The sequence below is a fragment of the Taudactylus pleione genome, unplaced genomic scaffold, assembly GCF_031769625.1.
Source record: "Taudactylus pleione unplaced genomic scaffold, aTauple2 ptg000202l, whole genome shotgun sequence".
NCBI lineage: Eukaryota > Metazoa > Chordata > Amphibia > Anura > Myobatrachidae > Taudactylus > Taudactylus pleione.
In genome coordinates, this window is record NW_028284604.1 from 4435286 (window position 1) to 4448782 (window position 13497).

The 13497-nt window shown below is 45.9% G+C and overlaps 1 protein-coding gene across 1 annotated transcript in view; it reads right to left on the reverse strand.

Annotated features, from left to right (window-relative positions):
* PJA2 (praja ring finger ubiquitin ligase 2) overlaps positions 1 to 6451 on the reverse strand; it is a 78896-nt gene extending 72445 nt beyond the window's left edge. Inside the window, exon 1 of the mRNA XM_088477670.1 lies at positions 6289 to 6451. The gene's annotated coding sequence lies outside the window, so the exon portion shown is untranslated. The remainder of the gene's footprint in view (positions 1 to 6288) is intronic.
* Positions 6452 to 13497: the final 7046 nt, after the last annotated feature.

The window sequence follows — 13497 nt, forward strand, 5'->3', positions numbered from 1 at the left end:
GCAGCCATGTGGTGAACCTCTGCTCTGAACCGGAGGTTTGTTTCTGTTATCGGTTCTCTAAGCCTCACCACCAGCTACATTTCTCCCCAGCTGTGAGGCACCAGGCTGTCACCGTGCACACAGCATCTCCTGTGATACGGTGAGATTCGCCCACGGATGACCTCCCCAGTGGCTCCATTCAGCGCTGTCACTATTTGCACACAGGTATCTGGACAGCAGATCAGTTCATCCAATTTACTGTGGCCAGGTCACTACATAATCACAGCACACACGCTGCTGGCAGCCTTATCTACCAAGGCCGTAACACAGTCTGCTCTGCATTGATTGTGGCCACTGAAGGGTTAAACAGCTGGGAGTACGATTAGGACAGCTGACCTGTGAGGAGGAGTCAGTGAGAGAGCAAACAGTTCACAGTTCACATGAGAAGATATTTTATGAACACATAATTTGCTTTTTCACTGCATGCAGCCATCACTAACAAAGTGGGCATTCATTGACATTACAATATACTGTATATTTCACCAGTAGTAGACCTTAGTGTTTTAACTTTTAAGACTAAAGTTGGGTACACACTGACAGATCAATTGATCGGCCAATGCATGTGCTGCCCGTCGGGCAGCGTTCACCGACATATCACATTGGCTGAGCTGCACAGCCGAAGGACAGATATGTCTGCAGACATATCTGTCCATCGGCAGGTGTGTACGGGCGGTCGGCATGTATACACACAGTGGCAGAGCGCGTGGAGGGGGGCGGGACATGCCCCCTGCCCACCGGGACACGCCCCCTGGTCGCCGAGACCTGCGGGCAGGCACAGATGATGGTTGTTCAGTGTGTACGAACCACCATCTGCAGATCACTCGATCTGCAGATATATCTGTATAGTGTGTACCCACCTTAACCTATACTAATAACAGTGGACTTAACAATTGTGTGGACCATATTTAATCCATGCAAATATCCTCATATTGGGAAGGTGATAGGGCCTGATTCAGAGATAGACGCTGTGATCGCAGCTGCAATTTCGCACGTATCGCAGCTGTGAAAATATGCTAGCAAAGGGATGCCCACCGATGCCTTCTCATCGGAATCAGTATGATTTACCGCCAAACCCATGCCCGACGGTTGGAATCCCGACAGCGGCATCCCGGCAGAGGAGGAAATCCTGATCGTCCTAAGGTAAGTATTGACTAACCTATTTCTACCCCCTAACCCTCCCTTATGGGTGCCTAACCCTAACCTTTCCCCCCTAGCCTAAACCTAACCCTCCCCCCCGCGGCTATCCGCTGTCGGCGCCTGGCGTCCCTTCGATCAGGATGCCAGGCGCCGGTCTCCCAGCGTCGGTAAAATTACTTAGATTTAGACGCCTGTCATTTAACCCTCGCCGGGATTAAGCAGTCGGGAAACCGGCTGTCGGGAATAGGTCCACCGGCTTCCTGACTGCATACCCTTCTCATCTGTGTACGACGTCATTTGTCAGCGTAAATACCTGTAGCATCGACCAGCCATGCACCCCTTGTGGAACATCTGGCCTGTTTCATATACAGCATCTCTCCAGACACTGCGTAGAAGAGAGCAATATCTAACTGTTGCACACCCATTTAACGATGTTTAAACGGTCAGACAGACCCCATTACCTCCCCCAAAAGCTAACTACCAGTCACTCACTTTGCAAATGGGTTCTCTGTGTGTGCAGAATCACAAAACAATCGTTGCACGTGCACAGTGCGAGTTTATATGCATGCGTAATAGCAAAAAAAAAAAGAAAAATTGCTTGATCTGCGTCAAAATCAGCATGGCCTACATCTCTGAATCAGGCCCTTAAAGGGCTGAGTGATTAGCAGTTGAAAACTTCTTGCTTGAGCTTACTAACCCACGTAGCCATCAGCACTGTAGTAAATACCATTGTTTCACACCTATACTTTATTTTTTATATATATATTCATACTTTATACTAATTTTCAAGTCTTGCTACTTTAACAGCTCTATACTCCTTTTTGGGTTATAATATACTATTGTAGTTGTGCCTTTACATCTTCCAGCACTGTTCTTCCTTTTATCTGATTTTGATCTTTGACCTGTACTGCTCCCTCATCTCACACTCATTACTACTACTACTACTGATTTTTTTCCCCCCAACTGCTTCATCAACACGATGTCTCTTTTCTTATACTCCTCCCTCACTCAGCTGCTACATTATTTTCTCCTCTACCACCAGTTTTCACCTCATTTCTCCATCCATAGTCCCCTCTACGTTCTCCCCCTCCTTCCCCTCCTCTGTCTCTCTTCATCACATATAAGTCTCTCCACTGCATCTCCCACAACTCCAGTATTATTAACTTCTCTTCCACCATGGTCCTGCTGCACCAACACTAAACCCTGCACCCTCTCTTTTCTCCAAGTTACCTATCCCCCCCCCCCACACACTAAACCTCCACCTTACCCACCACCTGCTGTCACCCTTCCTCATTCAGAGGCCAGCCTCATAACCCCACACTCCTTATCCCCCTTCTCTAGATCAATATCACCTCCACACTACATCAACCCTAATAATCTCATTCTCCTCTCGCCTCTTAACTCTGTCCCTTTCTCCTGTTCCCCCTGCAAAACCAGTTTTGTCTATAATAAACTGGTCTCCGTTCATGAGCACCTCATCTGCAATGCCTTGATTCTCCTTGCCATCACCAAACCCTGGATATACCCCTCTGACACCACTTCTCCTGCAAAATTCCTCCATCACTTGGCTTCCTGGCTCTTAATCTTCATATGGGCCCTCAAGACCCATTTCTTCCTCAATGCTTTCCAGTGCTCATCCTAACCCACTACTCTATGCTCCCCATCTGTGTCACCCCTGTTTGTCTGACCCTCCCCTCAGAATGTAAGCTCTCGCGAGCAGGGCCCTCTTCCTGCCTTACTTTTACTTTCATTTACAATGGCACCTAAAACTGCTTACTGACACCCTGCTGCTTATTTAGGTGTTACGAAGCATTGTTTATAAATCATGTACTTGTCCTGCATTGTCTGTACTGTTAATAACTGTTGTCTTGTGTGCTCATTTGTTTCTGTACTTTGTAAGGCGCTGCGGAGCCCTTGTGGCGCCATATAAATAAAGGATAATAATAATCATCATCAGCACAGCAGTGCATTACCTACTGCAGCTGCTATTATTGTGTTTTATATTTATTGAGATATTTACACTATTAATGACCCACATGATATTATTTTGCTGGTTGATATTTTTGGATTTATAGAAGTTAAACCATTTTATGTGATTATTGCCCAAGCTGCCAATTGCCCTTACCACGAGCATTGTCCCAACTGCTGCCTGCCCTTAGCCCCCTCTCTGCTCCCAGCACTGCACCTGTTGGCTATGGTGACATCAAGGAAATATATTTATAAGCATTATCTGTTCTTACCTCAAAAGGAATATGACTTTCCATAGTTTACAGTATGTATAGGGCATGTGGGGTGGGCTGATGGCATATGGGAAGCTCAAAAATCATAAATTGTAATGGGACCCAGAAATAGTGGAGAAGGACTCCAATTCTTTAAAGTAAGGGGTCCCTGGCAGCCACATTTTTTTTTTGCTCACCGCGATCACTCCCCCCCCCCACCAAAAAAAAATATACAGTAGGGCTGGCCAAACAGTCCCCAAGAACACCTAACCATTCATGCTTCACCTGGTCACCTGTGGATCTTCAGACATTCAGAGATGGTTGGTAATGTAACCATGCTCACAGATGCTCTCTTAATAGCAGCTGCCGGAATATGCAAATGCCTTCCTTTTGTGCTCTACAGGTTGTGTGGTCTGTGCATTTACATGGAGATTATAAACACTCCAACATCGATGCAACATCTGTCGCACCATTGACATTTGTGGTAGCCTAGGGTCTACTCTAGCTACTCTCCTCACATCCAACTAAACATGGCCTCTTGAAGCCGTGGATTTGTGAATGAGAACGCAGCAGCGTTCCCAGACACGCCAGTGACACACTGATTGAAACAGCACATTTTTGCAACCACTTTATGTAACCTACCATTCTCCACATAGATATACCCAGGGATCGCAGATCCCATCTGAAGTATTAGCGATACCGTACACAATTCTGAATGGCATACCAGAGCAACACCCCAGGCAGGAAAGAGGAACTGCAGAAGTTGTGACAGGTGCAGGGTGCTAGAATGAACACTAATATAGTGTGTGTGGATTGCATCCAAATAATCGTTTCTGACCTGTACTCGATATGTTCCTAATTCAGAGATGTACTTAAACCATATTTTTACGCACATCTCATGTTTTTACATCTGCGCATACGCAGAAGCCGCACTGCACATGTGCAGTGATGTTACTCACAGTGCCCCATATGCTGCAGCATAATTGACATGCTGCTGGCATTTGGAGGTGGCGACTCAGTTTTCCAGAAAAATGGGGCATGTCAGCCCTGTTTTCTGGGCTTACCAAAGACAGTGACTGCTTCTTTGCATGCAGCTTCCCTAGCCCCAGCAGAATGTTTTTTTCTGGGCATCCTGAGTACTATGTGGGTTACTCAGATAGTCACGCAGTTGATCTGATGGCTGCATCTTCGGATGCAGCATCAGATCAGAGAATCGAGCAGTGGGCATATTTTTACTTAAGATTCATCCTGCGGCTTTTGTATATTTTAGCACATCCGCTGCATAAAACAGATATCCATGCTTGAGTCCAGATGGTTAAAACAAATGGACTGAGGTAATAATTAGGTCACCTGTGCTGAAGCATGAATATTCCTAAAACATGGACTGTAATGGCAGAGTTTGGGAAACTCTGGGATAGTGCGTACCCACCTTTAGTTAGTAATAAGCTAGTATTGGATCCATACAGGTAAAGGGGGCCTCCTTTCCACCCTGACTACCTTCTCTCCGTCTCCCGGGATGGGAGTCATTGGGAAATATGCATGTCACTTTCAGGACATGCTATGCTAAAGTATTTTACACAGGGCTGTAATAAAGGGGGGGAGGGGGTCACCACACACAGAAAGGCTCCCACCCAGGGTCAGTCTGGCCCTGTAATCGCTGTCGTGGCTCTGTGTTCTGCACAGTAAAGCTGAGTAAACACTTGCCGATGTGTGCACCCAGCGATGCCCAATTACTCTATATATCGGGCAGTTGGTACAACACACTGCACGACGCAGTGACCGACTGCCCGATATGTTGGGCACCATCTCCATCCACTATGCCGGCATCTGGGTTGTTCCATCGGCCCTACATGCAGGCCAATGGAACAACCCAGATGGATGACCCGCGGGAGCGCGCATAGTGGATACACACTGGCCGCTATGCCAGCTCGATCCACGGGATCGGGGGAACATATGGTCTAGTGTCTACTTAGCATAAGTGCATACAGAGCAGCTCCTTAGTCCCCTCATCATGTGACATCATGTCCGTGACACTGATGAGGGGACGGTTATATCTAAATCCCCTTCACCGAGAGGACCCGGACGTCATCAGCCAATGACCAGCGTCATTCAAGTGGGCATAGAGGGGGAATATAACCATGTGGCGAGCGTAGCGAGCCACCGTGCCTGAGGGGACAACAACCTTGTGTCAGTGGGGACAGAGTACTTCTTTAGCTGGCTGTTATAGGCAGGAACTGCACTTCCGCCCTCACTCACATCACTTCCAGGTCCCTAGCACGTAGGGGAAATATGCTCAACCACGAGGGGACACACTCAGTAGCCGCTCTGCACTGTTACTGTGCATGCAGAACACAGAAGAGCTGAAAGTGGAGTCTGACATGCTTTTTAGTAAAGGGGGGGGGGGCACTGTGGGGCATATTGGAGACAGCACTGTGGAGCATAAAAGTGAGGGGGCACTGTGGGGTGTAGATTTTATTGGAGGGGGCCCCCACAAGCCTTAAGCCGACCCTGATTATACAGATGCAGCAGTTAGGTGGTCTAGAATACATGGACTGTTAGTAGTACTAAGGGCAGAGTTTTGCCATCACTGAAATTAAGTTATACATGTGCCCTTCCAGCTCTGTCAGTGTGCAGCCAATATAGTATCACAGTGAGTGAAGAGGATATATGTGTATAGTGAGTGTATGTGTACAGTCAGTGAGTGCCCTGTGTGGATGTGTGTGTGTGTGGATGTGTGTGTGTGTGTGTGTGTGTATAGTGTTATCTAAGTGACGCTGCAGCTGGGCCCCGCCCCCTCTCCCTGCAGGCCTCAGCAGTGTTCCCGGATCACACTCCATCACAGACTTTCTTTTATAGCGCCAGCAAAGCACCGAACCCAGCATGCGTTCTGTACCTTCCTCCGGCAGCTCCCCGTTACCTGCCACCCGATAAAGCCGGACACCCCGAGGCCTCCAGCACCACCGACTACACGGTCTCCGTCACACACAGCACGTCACCGGGCCAGCAGCGTCACAGCCTCAGCCAATCACCTGGCTATGCCTGTCCTCAACAAGCCAATCAGCCAGTGACAGAAGGCGGGGATAAGGCGCGCAGCTGCCAATCATAATCAACTGAACTTTACGCATCTCATTCGCTCACAGGTTAAGTAACTAACAACCTACTTCTGTCATGTGTTCACATGCAGCCTGTGCGGACGTCAATACACACGATAGATAGATAGATAGATAGATAGATAGATAGATAGATAGATAGATAGATAGATAGATAGATAGATAGATAGATAGATAGATAGATAGATAGATTAGATAGATATTGCTTAGAAGCAATGCATCATTGTTTGAATACGTCATGCTTTCAAATACCATTTGTAGGAGTAGTTTTGTGCATATCACCTATATTTGTTGTGCTTATGTATAACTGAGTATATACTCATGCCATCATGGCCATTATGTACATTTAGGAGCAGTTATAGTTAATGGAAGCAATTTGCACCTTCACAAACTATTTTACAGTGCACAAAGTGCAAATGGTGTAATAATTTTTCATGTTGATCACAAATACTGTGCAGTTCTACAAACAAGCCAAAGCTGGCCATACACTGCTTGATAATTGTGCAAACAACAAGCCAAATAATGACTGTGGAGTTGATTCAGAGTTGTATGCTGATCACTTTGCGATGCGAAAATATAGTCATGCCGCAGGAGGAGTGTGAAAAAATAAGACTCCTCTTACTGGCACTGCAGATTTGAGCATCGGATCACCATCGGTCATGATGGTCGCAGTCATTGGCCATCTCAGTAAGCTGAAGCTTACTCAGAATGGGTGCCGGAACTCCTCTGCCGGGGCCAGAAAATCTGCGCTGGAAGACGCTGACCATAGCCTGGGCAAGCCTACAAAATGGGGGCGACAAGCCCAATTGGGCTGTGGCACGGGGGCACTGTATGCGACTACGCAGGACCCGTTCTGCATATGCTCAAAACGGGTCCTGTGCATGCGCATTCCTCCCACCATCGTTGTACGCAAACTATCAAACCTGACCATCCCCCTGACTGTCATACAGCCCCCTTCATGCGAAGAATGTAGATCACCTCCAAACATTGTGCAGTGTATGGAGGTGTTCCCATTATGGGGCCATCTCTTCTTCCCTTGTCCATGACAGCTGGTCGGCTGCACTATTCTCCAAGAAATTCGTCGAGGTCCAAGTGAAACAGGGAAGATGCCGGAGGGGTGCCTATTTTCCCGGGAGTAGTGAGAACTCCAAGTTAGTGAGGAGTCTCTTGAAATTCCAGTAGCGTGGGCACCTATGCGCTAAGGCCAGGTACACATTAGGTCAGGGCCGGATTGATGGCCACATGGGCCTGGAGCTGAAAATGACCAAAGGGCCTATTATGAGAAGCAGAGGAGGCGTGACCAGTGCTGTGTAGGTGTGGCCAGTGCCATGTGGGCGTGTACCCCCTATACTCTCTGCTCCAATGTCTCCCTAAATATGTAAAAGGAAAAAAAACCTTCATTTTGTGAGGTAAATAGAAATACAAATTTACTACTTATGATTTATGGCTGACCGTGTGGAGAGCAGATGGCCAGTCACCATCATATTGTCATGACAATGGGCCTATTTTTATGTGGAGGCCTGGAGCTGTAGCTCTATCCGCCCCATTGTTAATCTGGCCCTGCATTAGGTGATATAATGGACGATGTGTCGTTTTGAGGCAAATTGGAACGACATATCATTCACATCGTGTAAACTCAATCGTGCATTCAAGTGCGTTCATCGCATCTTCACATCTGATGTGATGTAAGTCAGACGGGAAGATGTGAACGATGTGGTGCACATTTTGCAGTGTGTATGCTCAACCGGAAGACCACACAATATATTGGTCCAATCTTTCCTGAAGTCATCACCTGAGCTGCCAGTGATCTACACGATTATTGGGTAGTGCGTACAGGAGGAAAGATTAATTGGATAAAATTCTCCAACATGATATAGCGTGCTGTCATTCGGATGATTGCATAGTGTGTATACCCTGTATCCTGTGTTCTGGGATGAAGGGATATTGGAACAAGGATCATGCCTTTTGTACGTCGGTCTGATGTGTACCCGGCTGTTACGATTACCAGTGACAACTCCTAGTAAGCCATCTAGAACATCAGGATACGAGTTCTTCCGCCACTAACAACCTCCCGTTCCCTTAGAGTAAATTCGCTCACTGGTACTTAGGCAGCCGCCTGGACTTACTGCTCAGAGTAGAAGCAGTAAGACTGTCAACTGGAATCCTGAGGTGATAAGAAGGATTCTTGTAAAGAAAGAGATGATTATACCGTTGGAGATATGCATACCGTTGGAGATATGCAGCTTGGGAGCCGATGGTGTGAAAGGTGCCAATGGTGCGGATACTGTACTAATGGTGCAGCAATAGCTGTTTATAGTCAATGGTAAAGCTGTGTCTTTGAGAGCCGATGGTGTGGCTTGTGTGCTGATGGTGCGGCAATAGCCGTCCGTAGACAGACAATGGTAATGCTGTTGCTTTAAGAGCCAATGGTGCAGCAATTGTGCCGATGATGCAGCAAATGTGCCGATGGTGCGGCAATAGCCATTAGTAGATAGAAAATGGTATGCTTTGGCTTTGAGAGCCGATGGTGTGGCAAATGTGCCGATGGTGCGGCTTGTGTGCGTGTGCCGATGATGCGGCAATAGCCGTTAGTGAATTATTAAAAGTAAATGCTGTGGCTTGGAGAGCCGATGGCAACATGGAGGTGTAGGTGCGGCTGGGGAACATCACGGAAGCTGTTGCTGCGGCAATTGTGCCGAAGGTGCGTCAAAAGCCGATGGTAGAGGAGTAAGTAGTCAGTACTGTGGCTTGGAGAGCTGATGGCAGCACGGTGGTGTAGATGCGGCTAAGAAGCCGTAGGGAAGCTGGGAAGCCGGAGGTGGTACGGAAACCACTTCGAGAAAGTCAAAATCTGCAATACAAAGAGGAAGAAAACGCTGACCATGCAGCCAAGCCAATGGAACCCACAGATACGCTATAGTCGGCGAGGCAGCAAAAGTCCAGTGAGTACAAATAGAAGGAAGCACCAATCACGCAGCACTGTGGATGACACGTCAGTTCCTGAGGCGTGCCGATCGCCTAATGACAGGAGAAACTGAAGGGGTTCCCGGACTATAGACAGACAGTAATTAGTTAGACAATGTCTAGATAGACACCAGATGTTAGACAGTTAATAGTTAGACAAGGATAAAAGTTTGACACAGATAAAAGTGAGACACACTAAAGTTAGACCTGTAAAAAGTTTGACAGGTACAATAGATCGGCAAGTATGAACTAGCACCTTCTAGAACACAGGTTCTCAAACTCGGTCCTCAGGACTCCAAACAGTGCATGTTTTCCAGGTCTCCTCACAGAATCACAAGTGAAATAATAAGCTTCACCTGTGGAATGTGTTAGTGATTAACGAAAACACCTGTGCACCTGTTGGGTGACCTGCAAAACATGAACTGTGTGGGGTCCTGAGGACCGAGTTTAAGAACCACTGTTCTAGAAGATAGTAGCCAGAATCTGATTGTTTGCTATGGGCAACATCTATACTTCTGAAAACTCTCAGTAAATTTACCCCTACGACTGCATGCCATTCATTTTAAGAAGTCTTATTCATTTTTGCATATGTTTCTGGTGACTATTGCAATTAATTAGAATCAATAAGCTGCAATACTGCAATAAGACTGCTATTAATTCAGTGACTACTATAGTGACTAATTGCTGCATGTGCTTTTGGTGACTAAAGCAATTCATTACAATCTTTAAGCTGTAATAGGACTGCTATAAACACAGTGACTGCTATACTGGATATTATATGCTCAGCAGACTGGTAGTCAAGGAAATTGAAGTATCATTGCATCTGTACTTATGTTTATATTTTTTATTGTGTTTATAATAATATATATGTGTGTGTGTGTACCGGACAGTGTATTTGTAATTGTTCTAAATTATTTTATTAAATTTACCGGTTTACCATGCGCTTTGTCTTTTCCCTTTAATGATTGCAAATTCTAATGGTTGAGTATTCCCTGAATAATAGCTGCTGGAAAGGAATGGTTACGGGATACCGGCGGTCAGGATCCCGGCGGTCATAATCCCAACGCCGGCATCCCGACAGGTTAGTATACCGACACTTTGTCGGTCAGTATTCTAACCCTCCCCTTCTCCCCGGTGCCTGACCCTAACCTCTCCCTCTAGTGCCTAAACCAAACCTCCCCCTCCCCACACCCTAAAGCTAACCCTCCCTACTTAGTGCTGTCGAGTCTGGAACCTTTGCCGGGCTTCCAAACAGAGCTCAGTTAGGAAGCAGTCGGGAAGCCGATGGACGGAATCCCGACTGTCGGCTTCCCGGCTGTCTAATCCCGACAAGGGCTAAATAAACGGCGTCAAAATCCTGATGCCTGTTATTTTACCTACGCCGGGAGGGGGGGGGGGTTAGGTTTAGAGTTCCCGGGGGGGACTTAGGGGTAGGCACACCCCCGGGAGTTTAGGGTTAGGCTAGGGGAACGGAGGGTTAGGGTTAGGCACCCCCGGGGGGAAGTTAGGCACCCCCCTGGGGACTTAGGTTTAGGCGGTGGGGAAAGGGGGGTTAGGTTTAGGCACTTAGAGGGAGGATTAGGGTTAGGCACTTGGGGGGAGGTTAGGGTTAGGCACCCCTAAGGGAGGGTTAGGGGGGAGAATACGTTAGTCAATACTTACCTCTTGACGATCAGGATTTTCTCTGCTGCCGGGATATGGTCGCGGGAAATCATACTGAAACGCTCAGATAGCCTTCTTCTGCGCAGGCAGTTGTGCGTATAAAGAATTCTCCAAATTTATTTCTCCAAACGGGGTTTTTATAACATTTCTCGTTTCTATGCAAGTTTCTCTTTCTCTTAGGATGTTTTCAGCCTTGGCTTGCTGCTTAGCCAATCACATTACAGTGCTCAGCTCATCTGTAGCTTATTACTTAGCTCAGTGGTTCCCAAACTGTGCACCGTAGCACCCTGGGATGCCTCAGAACACTTACAGGGGTGCCTCAGGTTGTATTGTAAATATGTGGACAAACAGAAGCTTAAACCTGTCCACAACCACATTACTAAACCTAAGGATAACAGGTAAGCACAATTTACTTCACTTTAATATTAAATTTTTTCGGAATTTCTCAATAACAAACGTTTGGCTTAGGGGTGCCGTTAAAACAATGCTGTTACTGTAGGGCACCACGATTCAAAAAAGTTTGGGAACCTCTGGCTTAGCTAATCATATTACAATATTTGTGCATAAATATAGCTAAATGCTCTATGTCTAATAAAAAGCTGTGTTACTTACAAGGGTAAAACTGTAGTTACATGTTTCTAAAATGTTAGAGCATTTTAATAAATCACACTTGTTCATGAAGCTGTGCAAGGCTATGATTATGCAGTTCTAAGCATTTCTAATATTTGAATATATTCATCCTTGTCATTATAAATATCACAAGATGGTTCCTTTCTAGTGAACAAATTGGCGTTCTGACTTTAACATATCCCTCTTTTTTATTCAAATCTGACATTTTTATTTCATCTAGTTTACCTAGCTCATGGTTCACCCCCCCAGTATTTGGCCCCTACTTAACACATCTGTCCACCTAAAGTGTAGGATGCATGGAATACCCTCTACCCATTCAAAATCACATAGGAAGTGTGTCCCTCGTTCCCTATGGTGCTGAGTCTTCTTTAGCTTGTCCAACATTCAGGTACAGTCTTTCGGCGGTTGCCATACAAAGTTCACATACGTCCTTTGCAAGCAGAGCTGCTTTCTTTCTGCAGATCATGCAAGTCTGTTCTTAGTCATCATAAAGGAGCACCATCGTAGCCGATGTCTTGGTATAATTTCTGGAACAACAATCAAGTGTTAGTGTTTTCCCTATCACTTACATAAGCAATTTTATCACTATGTATATCACAAGCAATATCACTAATCCCTTAACTGTTACACTAAGTATGCCTGAAATCCATCCACCAATCCCCTTAAACCAGTTAAAAGGATTTATACAGGAAAACTATCCTTCTGTAGAGGCATCCCAGGATTCAATGTTATGTTAATCCCTGAATTCTTCCTTGAGTTAATCAATCTTTTTCAAATGTCCAGATATATGGAATCAGTGAAGTTATCAGATATGTAGTTGCAGCAGGCTGGTCCCAGTATCTGACACATGCCACCCTGTGCAGCCATGAGATAGTCAAGGACCAGTCTAAACTGCCCCAAAACCTTCACCTGGAATTGCATCTCATTAGTGACTATTTTAAGGACATCAAATATTTCATCTGTCACATTGTCAAACAATCTGGTAATATCTTCCAACTGAAAGGCCAATTCAGTAGGTCCCAGTTAACTTGTAAAATCATCCTCCCAATTTTATCAAATGCTTTGCTTTCTGAGGCTTCTTTACAGATCTTTTATCCTTTCCCCCCAAATTCTCTCCAGTGTATGCGGTGGTATTCCTGCCATAGGTATGGTTTTTATTGCCTAGGTGGCAGGACTTATCCTAGCCAGTGTGCAGCTTCCATATCCCCTAAATGGCAGGAATTTATAGGCCTTGTAACCACATACAAAATAGAGTGAAGGAGGAAGTGTCAACTGCCCCAACCAAGTGACCTCTGCCGCTAGATACAGAAGTAACTGTTTCCCTTGGCATACAGGTGGCATATAGGTGTACATATACCTCCTCTGGATTTGCACAGTTACAATTCTGTGCATCATCGCACTCTGTAATATTGGCACTATTATTGAGATAGCTCTTCCACTTGGGCAATCCTGCCCATGTCAATGTGGGATATTTGCCGGTGGTGTTAGTATGATGTTGGAGTGTGGCAGTAAAAGTAAGATCTGTTTTTTCTCTAACCTGACCTAATGGTCCATTGTATACCTGGGCATATATTTGCATATTATTTACCCAAATCAGTCATGTGGTCTGTTTGCTAAAAAGTGCTTTTCTGATGGCTTTCCACCAGGGAGATTTTAACCATCTGACAATGACAAAATGTAGGGCACTTTGATTATAGCCATCCCTGGTTCTGGGCAACAGTACAAATTTTGATTGT